The sequence below is a fragment of the Cydia splendana genome, chromosome 16 (assembly GCF_910591565.1).
Source record: "Cydia splendana chromosome 16, ilCydSple1.2, whole genome shotgun sequence".
In the NCBI taxonomy this organism is placed as follows: domain Eukaryota; kingdom Metazoa; phylum Arthropoda; class Insecta; order Lepidoptera; family Tortricidae; genus Cydia; species Cydia splendana.
Genome location: NC_085975.1, coordinates 11,901,361 through 11,916,057, shown reverse-complemented (window position 1 = coordinate 11,916,057; position 14,697 = coordinate 11,901,361). Strand labels below are relative to the sequence as shown.

Sequence of the window (14,697 nt, the reverse complement as noted above, 5' to 3'; positions counted from 1 at the left end):
ACATTACTCCAAATATACATAAATAGAAATATAACAATACAAGAATACATATACATATAATATATATAGGTATAAATAAAAATAAATAAATACTCAACATATAATATAAATAGATATATAGATATTAATTCGAACCAAAAAAGTAAAGGAAATGAAAGAAGTAGGTACTTAATCGGGAAAAACAGAATTATCTAAGTATCGGAAAGCCACAATTTTCTAAGCCTCTCCTTGTAGTGTAGTAAATAAAGGTAGTGGACCCCGCAGTAATTCCTCAGCCAGAAAAAACTTTACAGTATGATAAAGTATCAATAAATAAAAAGTATTGTATAAATTTCCAAAGAATAATAATAATAGAATTAAAGTAAATACCTAAAGTCTTAAATCGTTAATATCTTTTTACGGAAAAATGCTCCGTTCAAACTTTCTTCACCGGACATATTCATGTAACTTATTGCAACAATATATGAAATATCAAAAAAATATCCCAGCAGAAATACCAGTATTAATAAAATAAAATTTTTTGGCGTGTCTTGGACCGGAAAATTGCTCAGTCTAATTTTTTCACTGGAATGCCATTTTATTGCCGTTTTATACCTACAAAATGAAAATCTAAAAATTTTCCACTCTCAGTTTTTAATAGTTCTATAATACATACATTTCGATACGCATTTTTTTTGGATTTTTTTACCCACTACGCCAAATTATATTCTAAGATCATATAAGAAGAAAAAAATGACAGAGCAATTTTCCGATGAAAATGAGCGTCAAAAAAAGGAAGTATCATAAAAAAATATTCTCATGTATGACAAAACTTTTAGATTTTTTTCTAGTATCACATACTGATACAAATAACTTATTTTGTAAAATAATTTTGGACTGAGGAATTACTCGGTTCAATATATAATCAGATTTGTGTTTTTACCTAACTTAGGAGTATTTTTTTTTGGATATTTATAATGTTAGTCTCGGCTCATACTATACAATAACCAAGCTAAATTTCATCGACTGAGAAATTAATGCATGGGTCTCCATACAACAACTTGCTTCATTTACTACACTATTGAGTGATGCTACAGATTGGGATTGCCTCACGGACACCGGAATCTCGTTCCATAACTTAGCGGCGTGGACAGTAAAGGATTTTTTGTAAGTGCGCGTCTTATTGGATGGAATTGCGAGTGAAAGATTGGTGCTTGATCGAAGACGGTGACCACTGCCAGCAGCTAAAAAACTAAATCTTTCGGAGAGGTAAGGTGGCGCAGCAGGATTGAATAAAACATTGAAAAGCAATGACAGGATATGCATATCTCGACGACGACGGATCGGAAGCCAGCCAAGCTGAGATCGGAACTGGGAAACATGATCAAACTTACGCAGACCGAAAATGTATCGAATACAGATATTTTGCAGTCGCTCGAGTTTATCCAGAAGCTCCTCACTGAGGTCTATAAAAGCAGAATCAGCATAGTCTAACAAAGGAAGTAAAAGTGAACAAGCAAGCGTTATTTTAGTTTGGAGAGGAAGGAAATTTTGAAGACGCCTCAGTGAGTGGAGAGACGCAAAAAGTTTATTGCTAATGTCGGAAACATGAGCTGACCAGGACAAAGTTTGATCATTGATGATACCCAAGTTCTTAACTGTAGAGGAAAAAGGGATAATTGTTCCGTCAAAAAGTACTTTGGGTACCATCATCTCCGACAATTTGGACACAAAGTGAGGACCACCAATGACAATCGCCTGCGATTTCTTTGCATTAACTTTTAAACCAAACTTATTCGCCCAGCAACGAATTGTTTCAAGGTTGCTATTAATTTTATCAACTAAAGATGGAAAGTCATCAATGCTAGCCGCTGCGTATATCTGCAAATCATCCGCGTCAAGGTGGTAGCTACAATTTAATGAATCAGTAATGCCATTAATGAATATTGAGAAAAGGAGAGGAGAGAGTATCCCTCCTTGGGGGACACCAGCAGAAAGGTCACACCACTCAGAGACCATGTAAACGCGGCTTTACCATTAAATCTTAATCAAGTCAAAAAGCTGTAATTACTACGTAATGGTTTGGAGTTACGACATTTCAGTGCAGATCTGTTGTTGTGCAGATGTGAGTATCACCACGTATCACACGCGCTTTCGAAAGCTATTGAACATTTATTTGATCACCGCTCGATTACGTTTTACGTTTGATATTGATAGTGAGTGGCTCCATTACCAGCAACCTAAGTACCATACCAGCTTTTTATTACATCCATCTCGATAATTCTACTAGTCAGAATGCTGTTTGTTTTTTTGCGTATTTACAGCTTTATGGAGGTGAAAATCCAAACTCGTTCGGAAGGTGGTAATGAGATGAGTCTGCGACGGCGCGCGAGGTAGCGAGATGCCAACGACCTCTCCGTACCTCGCAATGCTTAATTATCAGATAATTGTAATGAATGGGCGGTCGACTGTGCTGATGCCGCAACAAATGCCACAATCATTATCTATTCACTCGATGGATCAATCCGCGACAGACGCCGCCGGCCGTACTCTACGCGCTCTCACAATACACTTTTGTGCCGGCTCGTAAAGTCTCCCGTTCCGCTCGCACGCGCCGCTGTGCGCGTCGCTGCGTCTCGCTCTCGCCTCGAACGCACACAGGGAGAGACACGTAGCGTTGCTCGTCGCCAAGTTCCGCGGTCGTCCGCCGACTCGACGCGGCGCTGACGTGCATTACGCTAAACCAGTGTTTCTACTGTGAAATCACCCCTGTTATTTCGTTATTTGTTTATAAAGTCACCTAAGGATTCGATCGGACGGCATCGGCCGCATGAACTACTACGTGTGTGTGTGTGGAAAGAATCGACTGCTGTTGTGGAACAGGTCGGCCGTGTTCGTGTATGTGCTGAATGGTGATTAAAAGTAATTTACTTTGCGTTTACGGTGTTGAGGGTGCATATCGATCAGTTATCGAAGGACAGAAAGGATTGTTGTGGTGGCACGGAAGACGGAAAAGGTAAGTGAAGTCAAGTGTGATGATCGGCCGAGCGCTCGGGTTGTCAGTGCGAAGGCAAGTGTGGTCCGTGTTGCCCCGCGCACCTACGTGCGGCCGGCTAATAGCTTCACATTCTAAGTGAGTAATGCCCTTCCCTAATGGGATAATGGCAGGCCGACGCCGCCGCTGCCCGCGCGCTCGAAATATTTATAAAGCGGCCGAATCGCGCCGTGTCAACAACGGGCTGTTTGCCTTCCCATTTAGGCGAGGGAGCCGATAACGCCGGCCTCAGGACTCCACCGAATACTTAACTTGTATGACTTGCTGATGTTTTATTTTGTGGGATAGAACATTGTATACGCACGAACTGTTTATTTATCAGTAAGTAACTACCTAAGATTAACTCGTCAAATTCAAATGGGATACCTACCGATTTATGTACTTAAACATTATTTTACCTACCTTTTATCTTACCTGCATTACGAACAAAAAAAGAACTGTCGAATCAAATTAACTGGGCTAACTGGTGAATGTTTCGCCTCGCTGATAAGTGACAATTGTCGCATGACAATTCACTGAAAGTACAGTTAGCTTCAGAGAAAAGTGACCTCTGAAGGTTTATACCTATTCAAATTTCGTTAAATGGACGAAAACTAGAGCCGGACGAAAACTAGCGCAATGACCCTATATTACATTGCTGGCCCAACCAGTAAACATGGACGCTATTGTACCTGCACCGTCGTTGCTTAGGTACCGATCTAAAGATGTACAGGAAATGGTAAGTGCCACTAGTCAATTGGCGAAATAGTCGTCCGAATCCCAAGAAAGTGGCCGAGACCAGAATCACATAGGTCGTCATCACATAAATCAAAATATGTGTCGGTTCCAAGCAAAAAGTCCCACTTTGTCGCTTACCATAAGGAGGAAATTTGCTTGTATCTTGATACAATAACCTGTCCAAGCGTCCTTATGGCAAGCTGATGCAAAGATGGGACCTTTGACTAGACTTCGACACGTGTGATTTGTTCCCTAGATGTAGTTTGGTTGTAATCTAAAAAAATAGATAGATTTTTACATGCATAATCAAGCTACCTATGTTACCTACTCGGTTACTACCGATACTTAAGGTGTGTGCTCAGATCTCTTTCTACCTGGTACCTTGGTACTTGGTATCAATGTGGTACCTATAAAGAGTTAGTCATTTTCCTAGCAAGCCAGCACTAAGACCACTAAAACCCAAAAGCTCCCAAAATATTTTTTAGAATATGTTAGATTAACATCTACACTACAGTAATAAACATGCAAAGTCTACAAATATTGCCAATATCTAAATAGATCGTCAATGGCCGCCAAAACTAATTCAAGGAAGGAAATGTTGACCCACCGGCCGCACCGCCCGCACCGGAACTTGACTCGAGCATACACATTGACGGTGACGAGTCCTATGCCTTGCGTTTTTGTTTTATACCCTCGTAAGTCGTAAGGCCCACCATACAAAGTTTCCCTATTTTTAATTTGAACCTCGTACAGTAGATTAGGGTGACTTTCGTTTGTTTTAGAAAACAATGAAACAGAAGAAATTCAACTTTATGTAGTATTGGAAAGGTTCAAATTAGATTGAAACAGAGTGTACATTGTAATGCACATTGGGCATTACGAGGATACCTATACTCTGCGTAAACGGTGCTACGAGACAAGCGTTCGAATTATTATTTCTATGCCACCACCCTTTAAATGCACGTCACAAAAGCCAACGAGTTGAGCGCTCGAGGACACTATGGGGCGACAAAACGAGACACAAGAACGGCAGAAGTGTTTCCTAACTGCTAGCAATCTAATTTATATGCAGCCCGAAGTACTTGACGCGTATAAAATCTCCACGGAACATTCGAGCGCCGATTCCACAAAGGATTTGGTTGAAGGGCTTCGAGAGCCCTAAATGTTGTCGAGCTTAAGGGCCCTCCGAGTGATAAGTAGACACCTTTTTGAGGGACGCAACAAAACAGCCAAGTAAACAAAGGACAAAGGTCCAGCTAGTTAAAAGCAGATGCGCAAAGGTACCGCCGTCCGCTGTGATTGTAATAAAAATAAAATATCGCCAAGTCAATATTTATTGAAGCGTCGCAAAAGCACTTCGATTCGATAGAGGCCATTGCCGTCCGTTTAAAATAAAATGAAAACATTGTGTAAATTACTGGCTAAGTACTTTTTAACCATGCATAATTAGTACGAAAAAAGGAAGTAGGTATACAAACAAAATACCTAACCGAATTATGCTCGTGAAGTTGACCACCCCATATCGTTTGCCCGCAAATGGCATAGCTATATCGTTTGTTCATCGTTAGTTCACGTTTGTTCAGTAGGTAAAATCGTAAGGACCCGATTCTAACATCATTTTTTTTTAAAAACAAAAGGGGGTGGCTGTCTTCACGCTAGCCACCCCAAACCACTTTTTGTAATTTTTTTTGGTCTAGATAGCAAGATATTCGTTAGTTCACGTTTGTTCAGGCATTAAAATCGTTAGGACCCGATTCCTTCATTTTTTTTTATTTTTTCAAAGTGGGGTGGCTGTCTTCACGCTAGCCACCCCACATCGAAATCAGCCAAACTAACCATGTGAACTCATCGAGCGACGTTAGTTCACGTTTGTTCAGGCATTAAAATCGTTAGGATCTCATTAGATTTGCCATAAAAAAATAAAATCGAAAAATTCATATATGTGGTATTATCTATGAAAAGGGACCTTATTGTCGATGGCGCTTACGACACTAACATCGATGAGCACAAAACGTAGTAGTTTAAAATTGGGGATTCTGGCCCATTTTAGTTATTTTGATTTCCAATTTAGCAATTAAGTTTCTTTGATTACTGGAACATTCAATGTTGCTGTCTATCCAATGCGGAGGTCAATTTATGTTATGTGACGCTGATGAACTTATCAGTCATCGGGTTTAAAGGTCCCTTTGTAGTTTTTTATAAATAACTCATAAACGGTGACCTGTAGCAAAAATGTTCTGATACATAAGTAATCTGCGTAAAATTGTCTACATTAAATATTCTATACACTTTTTCGCTAGGATCAGTATTTAAAAAAATATTTAAGGTAAAAAGTTAAATATGATCAATTGTTAATATTTTTTGTAAATAACTCGTAAACGGTGGCCTGTACCAAAAAATGTTCTGATACATAAGTAATCTACTTAAAATCTACTCACACCAGAGGATGCTGAAGACCGGACGCTTAGCTAAAACGCTAGGTTGAAGGAGAAGAATATTGATCCTAGCGAAAAAGTGTATAGAATATTTAAGGCGCTCTTATACTCGAGTTTTACGTTTTCAAAGGGGTGAAGCAGACGAGTGGTAGAACGGGCAGGCGGGCGCCCCGCGCGGCGCACCGCACCATTCCCGCGCAGCACGTCTACGTCCTTATTCTGACGACATCGGTATTCTGAATCGTCAGTTCCGGGATTTTTAGTTCGGCAATTAATATTGAAAAAGATTTATTAGTAAATTCGAATTTTGATGAGTACTTAATGAAATTAAAAACCACGAGGACAAGCGCGAGTCGGACTCGCCCACTGAGCCCACCGAGGGTTCCGTACTTTTTAGTATTTGTTGTTATAGCGGCAACAGAAATACATCATCTGTGAAAATTTCAACTGTCTAGCTATCACGGTTCGTGAGATACAGCCTGCTGACAGACGGACGGACGAACGGACGGACAGCGGAGTCTTACTAATAGGGTTCCGTTTTACCCTTTGGGTAGGGAACCCTAAAAATGGTAGGTAAGACGGTGAGGTCGGTGAGTGTACCTAAATAATTATTAATTATATGTATACAATATGAGTGTATACTTGACTGATCATGTTTTTGTAAAAATCGATTTCGACTGGCAAAACATATTACTTTTTTGGCAACCGGGTTTTTTAACCTAATTAGACCCCGCTGAATCCGAAATTGCCGGTTGATTGATCGAATTCTTGACTGGAAGTGAGATAGTTGATATTAAAGGTCCCTTTTTTTTAGTTTTTCGTAAATAACTCTTAAACGGTGGCGCATAGCAAAAATTTTCTTAAACATAAGTAATCTGCATAAAATTGCGTACAAGAAAGATTCCGTACAATTTTTCGCTAGGATCAATATTCAAAGAGATATTAAGGCGGGAAAATTAATTATAATCACTTTTTGAAGGTCTCTTTTTTTAGTTTTTCGTAAATAACTCGTAAACGGTGGCCAATATAAAAAAAATTGTTAAACGTTAATAATCGACACAACATTTTCAATAAAAAAAGATTTAGTACATTTTTAGCAGGGATCAATATTTAAAAAGATAATAAAGAGGGAAAGTTAATTATAATAAATTCTAAGGTTCCTTGTTTTTATTTTTTCGTTAATAATTTGAAAAGTATGACTCATAGCAAAAACAAATTTTACACAAATAATAAACATAAAATTTCCTACAAGAAACATGTAGAACACTTTTCGCTAGGATCAATATTTAAAAAGACAAAGCATCCGGTAAGTCAATTATAATCAATTTTAAAGTCCCTTTTTAGTTTTTTGTAAATAACTCGTAAACGGTGTCCCATAGCACAATAGGTTTTTATGAATAAATAATCTCCATAAAATTTTCTGCAAAAAACATCTGAACACTTTTCTCTAGGTTCAATATTTAAAACGATATTAAAGGAAGAAAGTTAATCACAATCGGTTCACAGGTCGCTTTTTTTTCGTAAATAACTCGTAAACGGTTGCAACGGGGGCAGTTGCTAAAAATATTATACATAAATATTGAACATAAAATTGTCCACAAAAAAGGTTTTGTACACTTTTTCGCTACGATCAATATTTAATGAGGTATTAAAGGGGGTAAGTTAATTATAATCAATTTCCAGGTCCCTATTTTAAGTTTTTCGTAAATGACTCGTAAACGGTGGCCCATAGCAAAATAGGTTCTTAATGTTAACTAACCCCCCTTGGCTAAAAAGTGGCCTCCATGTTTAAAATTCATTGGTTTACGTAAGATGTCCGTCTTTGGGTCACGAATTTACATGTGTGTACCAAATTTCAACTTAATTGGTCCAGTACTTTTGAAGAAAATGGGCTGTGACAGACGGACAGACAGACAGACAGTCGCACGAGTGATCCTATAAGGGTTCCGTTTTTTCCTTTTGAGGTACGGGACCCTAAAAACTAAAAAAAGTGACATGTGAATTGATTGTAATGAACTTTCTTCCTTTAATATCGTTTTAAATATTGATCCTAGAGAAAAGTGTTCAGATGTTTTTTGCAGGAAATTTTATGTAGATTATTTATTCATAAAACCTATTTTGCTATGGGACACCGTTTACGAGTTATTTACAAAAAACTAAAAAGGGACTTTAAAATTGATTGTAATTAACTTACCGGCTGCTTTGTCTTTTTAAATATTGATCCTAGCGAAAAGTGTTCTACATGTTTCTTGTAGGAAATTTTATGTTTATTATTTATGTGTGATCAACAGGGTAAAGACCGGTAGTGATCACCGAATCGTAAGAGGCACACTGAATATCAATATTAAACTTGAAAGGTCCAGCCTGATGAAGTCTACGCTCCGACCTACTCGAGCCCATGTTCAAAACCCCGAAAGCTTTCAACTCGAGCTCTCTAACCGCTTTGCTTGCCTAGAGAACTTGGCTTCAGTGGACGAAATCAACGACGGGCTAGTGGAAACTGTCCACACAGTAGGGTCTAAGTTTTTTAGACCCCGCCGTAAAGATAGACCTCAGAAATTGACCGAGCAAACCTTAAACCTCATGGCTGAACGACGCTCGCTACAGTTGCAGTCTCCCGATGACGCGGAGTCATATAGGCAGCTCAATAGACGTATATCTAAGTCCTTGCGACATGATCTGCGTCTCTTTAATACTAACCGTATTAAAGAGACTATTGAGCGAAACCAAGGCTCCAAAGTGTTCGCAAAGGACAAAGCAACGCAAACAAAGCAAGGGTCTATTGGGCAAAGCCAGCTGACAAAGCTGAAACGGGAAGATGGCAGCATAGCGTCGAGCAAAGCGGAGGTTTTAGGTGAGATCGAGAGGTTCTATGGACAGTTATACACTTCGATCGCAAAGCCCGTTGACAGCTTGGTAGGAGATCCAAGAGCCAAGCTGTCCCGACATTATACCGAAGATATCCCGGACATCAGTCTGTACGAGATTAGGATGGCCCTGAAGCAGCTTAAGAACAACAAGGCGCCGGGCAAAGACGAAATCACTTCAGAGCTTCTGAGAGCGGGTGGAACACCGGTACTTAAAGTCCTCCAGAAGCTCTTTAATTCCGCCTTGTCCGAGGGCATAACGCCTGAAACATGGAATAGAGGCGAGGTGGTGCTGTTCTTCAAAAAAGGTGATAACAACCTATTGAAGAACTACTGACCCATCACGCTTCTGAGCCATGTCTATAAGCTGTTTTCAAGGGTCATCACGAACCGTCTCGAACACAGACTTGATGACTTCCAGCCTCCCGAACAAGCCGGTTTCCGAAAAGGCTATAGTACCATAGACCACATCCATACGCTGCGGCAAGTTATACAGAAGACCGAAGAGTATAACTTGCCATTAAGCTTAGCGTTTGTGGACTATGAGAAAGCCTTCGATTCGGTGGAAACATGGGCGGTGCTTGAGTCTCTTCAGCGATGCCATATTGACTATCGGTACATCGAAGTGTTGAAGTGTTTGTATAATAACGCCACCATGTCGGTCCGAGTACAGGAGCAGAGCACGAGGGCGATTCCATTGCAAAGAGGCGTAAGGCAGGGAGACGTTATCTCTCCGAAACTGTTTACTGCCGTAATGGAAGACGCCTTCAAGCTCCTGGAATGGGAAGGACTTGGCATCAACATCAACGGCGAATACATCACTCACCTTCGGTTTGCCGACGATATCGTAGTCATGGCAAAGTCGATGGAGGAACTCAGCATGATGCTCGATGACCTCAACCGAGTTTCACAACGGGTGGGCTTGAAAATGAACATGGACAAGACGAAACTTATGTCAAATGCCAATGTTGTGCCCATCCCAGTCTCTGTTGGGAACTCGGTACTCGAAGTTGTTGACTCGTACATCTACCTAGGACAAGTAGTCCAATTAGGTAGGTCCAACTTCGAGAAAGAGGTCAACCGCCGAATCCAACTCGGTTGGGCAGCGTTCGGGAAACTACGTAATGTCTTTTCGTCCGACATACCTCAGTGCCTCAAGACGAAAGTCTTTAATCAATGTGTGTTACCAGTGATGACTTACGGCTCCGAAACGTGGTCTTTCACTATCGGCCTCATCTCAAAACTCAAAGTTGCTCAACGAGCTATGGAGAGGGCTATGCTCGGAGTTTCTCTACGTGATCGAATCAGAAATGAGGAGATCCGTAGACGAACTAAAGTCACCGACATAGCCCACCGGATTAGCAAGCTGAAGTGGCAATGGGCAGGCCACATTGCACGCAGAGAAGATGGCCGATGGGGTCGAAATGTGTTCGAGTAGAGACCACGGACTAGCAAGCGCAGCGTAGGACGTCCACCCACAAGATGGACAGACGATCTTGTTAAGGTCGCCGGAAGACGCTGGATGCGGGTCGCTTCCAACCGGCACGTATGGAGGTCCAAGGGGGAGGCCTATGTTCAGCAGTGGACGTCTTATGGCTGAGATGATGATGATGATGATGATTTATGTGTAAGATTTGTTTTTGCTATGAGTCATACTTTTCAAATTATTAACGAAAAAATAAAAACAAGGAACCTTAGAATTTATTATAATTAACTTTCCCTCTTTATTATCTTTTTAAATATTGATCCCTGCTAAAAATGTACTGAATCTTTTTTATTGAAAATTTTGTGTAGATTATTAGTTCATTTTTTTTATATTGGCCACCGTTTACGAGTTATTTACGAAAAACTAAAAAAAGGGACCTTTAATATCACATATCTCACTTCCAGTCAAGAATTCGATCTAGCAACCGGCAAATTCGGATTCAGCGGGGTCTAATTAGGTTAAAAAACCCGGTTGCCAAAAAGTAATATGTTTTGCCAGTAGAAATCGATTTTTACAAAAATGTGACCAGTCTAAATTATTCAATTTGATTAATTTTATAGCCTTTTAAAATATGTTTACACAATTTATCAATCGTGACTGAATTCCGGATTGGTTAGATGGGTGTGTGCCTTTGCTGCCCAACTTGTTATAAAATGACAATATCACGGACGAATGTCTGAAATGTCACCGTATTTAAGAATTATTTTGCTTTTCTTCGTAAGTATGTTGAAAAACATTGTGTGTATAACATATTTGCATATTTATACTGTAATTACCCATTTTATGAAACGTCCGCTAAACTAGCACAGGTCCGACGCTGACAGTGGTCACGGGCGTACTGGCGTGAGGAATAGGCGCTAGGTATTGCCGCGTATGGTGTAATTTAGTAGGCAAAATGTTGAATTCATCAAATGATGAATGAAAAAATTAACGTATCGATAAAAAGACAAGCAATAATGAAGATTTACTTAAAAGCTATCGACTGAAGTAAGTTTCATATACATTTTCGTCCTAGTACTTCTAACATAAGGAAATAAAGACAGTGTTAGGCATGTTTTCAACTTAAGATTCTATCGAGAAAATAATGAGCCGTCGTGTTTCTGACAAGCAATAACGTAGTTCAAGGACTGAAGTTATACATACTAGAAAATAATGCATGAAATCCTTGTAAAAGTCTGTAAATATGGTGGTGGTAATCAAAGAAACTTAATTGCTAAATTGGAAATCAAAATAACTAAAATGGGCCAGAATCACCAATTTTAAACTACTACGTTTAGTGCTCATCGATGTTAGTGTCGTAAGCGCCATCGACAATAAGGTCCCTTTTCATAGATAATACCACATATATAGGACAGCGGAGCCAAGTAATGTGGTCTAGCAAGCAATCGACGCGGATACTAACGATTCTTTAGCTTGAATAAACTTATATGGACGATATTTAAGCGATAAATTATAGTGCCTTGCGGGCGTTCAAAACATAATAAGAGATATCCGTCGTTTTATATTTTTTTATACTATGGGGGTGGCTGTCTTCACGCTCGCCACCCCAAATCACTTTTTGTAATTTTTATTGGTCTAGATAGCAAGACATTCGTTAGTTCACGTTTGTTCAGGCATTTAAATCGTTAGGACCCGATTCCTTCATTTTTTTTTATTTTTTCAAAGTGGGGTGGCTGTCTTCACGCTAGCCACCCCACCCCGAAATCAGCCAAACTAACCATGTGAACTCATCGAGCGACGTTAGTTCACGTTTGTTCAGGCATTAAAATCGTTAGGATCTCATTAGATTTGCCATAAAAAAATAAAATCGAAAAATTCATATATATGGGCCAGCCGAGGCATGTAATGTGCCTAAGTCGACGGCTGAAAAAAATACTCAGAATCGGGTCCTTACGATGCCACTTGCAGGACAACGTCAGCAGACTATACTGATTCAAGATAGATAGGTCATTTGCGGGCGATCAAAACAGATTTAACGGAAAAAAATAAAACTTGAATATCTGGATTACTCAACTTACGCTCCTAAGTCGACGGCTGAAAAAAATAGTCAGAATCGGGTCCTTACGATACCACTTGCAGGACAATCTCAGCAGACCATACTGATTCAAGATAGATAGGTCATTTGCGGGCGTTCGAAACAGATTTGCTGGAAAAAATTAAAACTTGAAAATCTGAATAACTCAACTTACGCTCCTAAGTCGACGGCTGAAAAAAATAGTCAGAATCGGGTCCTTACGATGCCACTTGCAGGACAATCTCAGCAGACCATACTGATTCAAGATAGATAGGTCATTTGCGGGCGTTCGAAACAGATTTGCTGGAAAAAAATAAAACTTGAAAATCTGAATAACTCAACTTACGCTCCTAAGTCGACGGCTGAAAAAAATAGTCAGAATCGGGTCCTTACGATGCCACTTGCAGGACAACGTTAGTAGACCAACCTGATTCAAGATAGATAGGTCATTTGCGGGCGTTCAAAACAGATTTGCCGGAAAAAATTAAAACATGAAAATCTGAATAACTCAACTTACGCTCCTAAGTCGACGGCTGAAAAAAATAGTCAGAATCGGGTCCTTACGATGCCACTTGCAGGACAACGTCAGTAAACCAACCTGATTCAAGATAGATAGGTCATTTGCGGGCAATCAAAACAGATTTACCGGAAAAAAATAAAACTTGAAATTCTGAATTACTCAAATTATGCTCCTAGGTCGACGGCTGAAAAAAATACTTAGAATCGGGTCCTTACGATGCCACTTGCAGGACAATGTCAGCAGACCATACTGATTCAAGACAGATAGGTCATTTGCGGGCGTTCGAAACAGATTTGCCGGAAAAAAGTAAAACTTGAAAATCTGATAACTCAACTTACGATCCTAAGTCTACGGCTGAAAAAAATATTCACAATCGGGTCCTTACGATGCTACTTGCAAGACAACGTCAGCAGACAATACTGATTCAAGACAGATAGGTCATTTGCGGGCGTTCGAAACAGATTTACCAGAAAAAAATAAAACTTGAAAATCTGAATTACTCAAATTATGCTACTAAGTCGACGGCTGAAAAAACTACACAGAATCGGGTCCTTACGATGCCACTTGCAGGACAACGTCAGCAGACTATACTAATTCAAGATAGATAGGTCATTTGCGGGCGTTCAAAACAGATTTGCCGGAAAAAATTAATACATGAAAATCTGAATAACTCAACTTACGCTCCTCAGTCGACGGCTGACAAAAATACTCAGAATCGGGTCCTTACGATGCCACTTGCAGGACAATATCAGCAAACCATACTGATTCAAGACAGATAGGTCAATTGTGGGCGTTCGAAACAGATTTGCTGGAAAAAATTAAAACTTGAAAATCTGAATAACTCAACTTACGCTCCTAAGTCGACGGCTAAAAAAAATACTCAGAATCGGGTCCTTACGATGCCACTTGCAGGACAACGTCAGTAGACCAACCTGATTCAAGATAGATAGGTCATTTGCGGGCGATCAAAACAGATTTACCGGAAAAAAATTAAACTTGTAATTCTGAATTACCCAAATTATGCTCCTAGGTCGACGGCTGAAAAAAATACTTAGAATCGGGTCCTTACGATGCCACTTGCAGGACAATGTCAACAGACCATATTGATTCAAGACAGATAGGTCATTTGCGGGCGTTCGAAACAGATTTGCCGGAAAAAAGTAAAACTTGAAAATCTAAGTCGACAGCTGAAAAAAATATTCAGAATCGGGTCCTTACGATGCCACTTGCAACACTACGTCACCAGACTATACTGATTCAAGACATATAGGTCATTTGCGGGCGTTCGAAACAGATTTACCAGAAAAAAATAAAACTTGAAAATCTGGATTACTCCACTTAAGCTCCTAAGTCGAACGCTGAAAAAAATACTCAGAATCGGGTCCTTACGATGCCACTTGCAGGACAACGTCAGTAGACCGACCTAATTCAAGATAGATAGGTCATTTGCGGGCGATCTAAACAGATTTACCGGAAAAAAATAAAACTTGAAACTCTGAATTACTCAAATTATGCTCCTAGGTTGACGGCTGAAAAAAATACTCAGAATCGGGTCCTTACGATGCCACTTGCAGGACAACGTCAGCAGACTATACTGATTCAAGATAGATAGGTCCTTTGCGGG

At 39.8% G+C, this 14,697-nt stretch overlaps 1 protein-coding gene across 3 annotated transcripts in view; it reads left to right on the top strand.

Annotated features, from left to right (window-relative positions):
• The first annotated feature begins 2,670 nt into the window (after positions 1–2,670).
• Positions 2,671–14,697, top strand: part of LOC134798312 (zinc finger protein 608-like) — a 180,236-nt gene continuing 168,209 nt past the window's right edge. For 2 of the 3 annotated variants that reach the window (XM_063770717.1, XM_063770714.1), the window contains exon 1: positions 2,671–2,995. The gene's annotated coding sequence lies outside the window, so the exon portion shown is untranslated. Of the gene's footprint in view, positions 3,005–14,697 lie in introns of all 3 variants that reach the window. The other variant, XM_063770716.1, reaches the window with a different exon arrangement.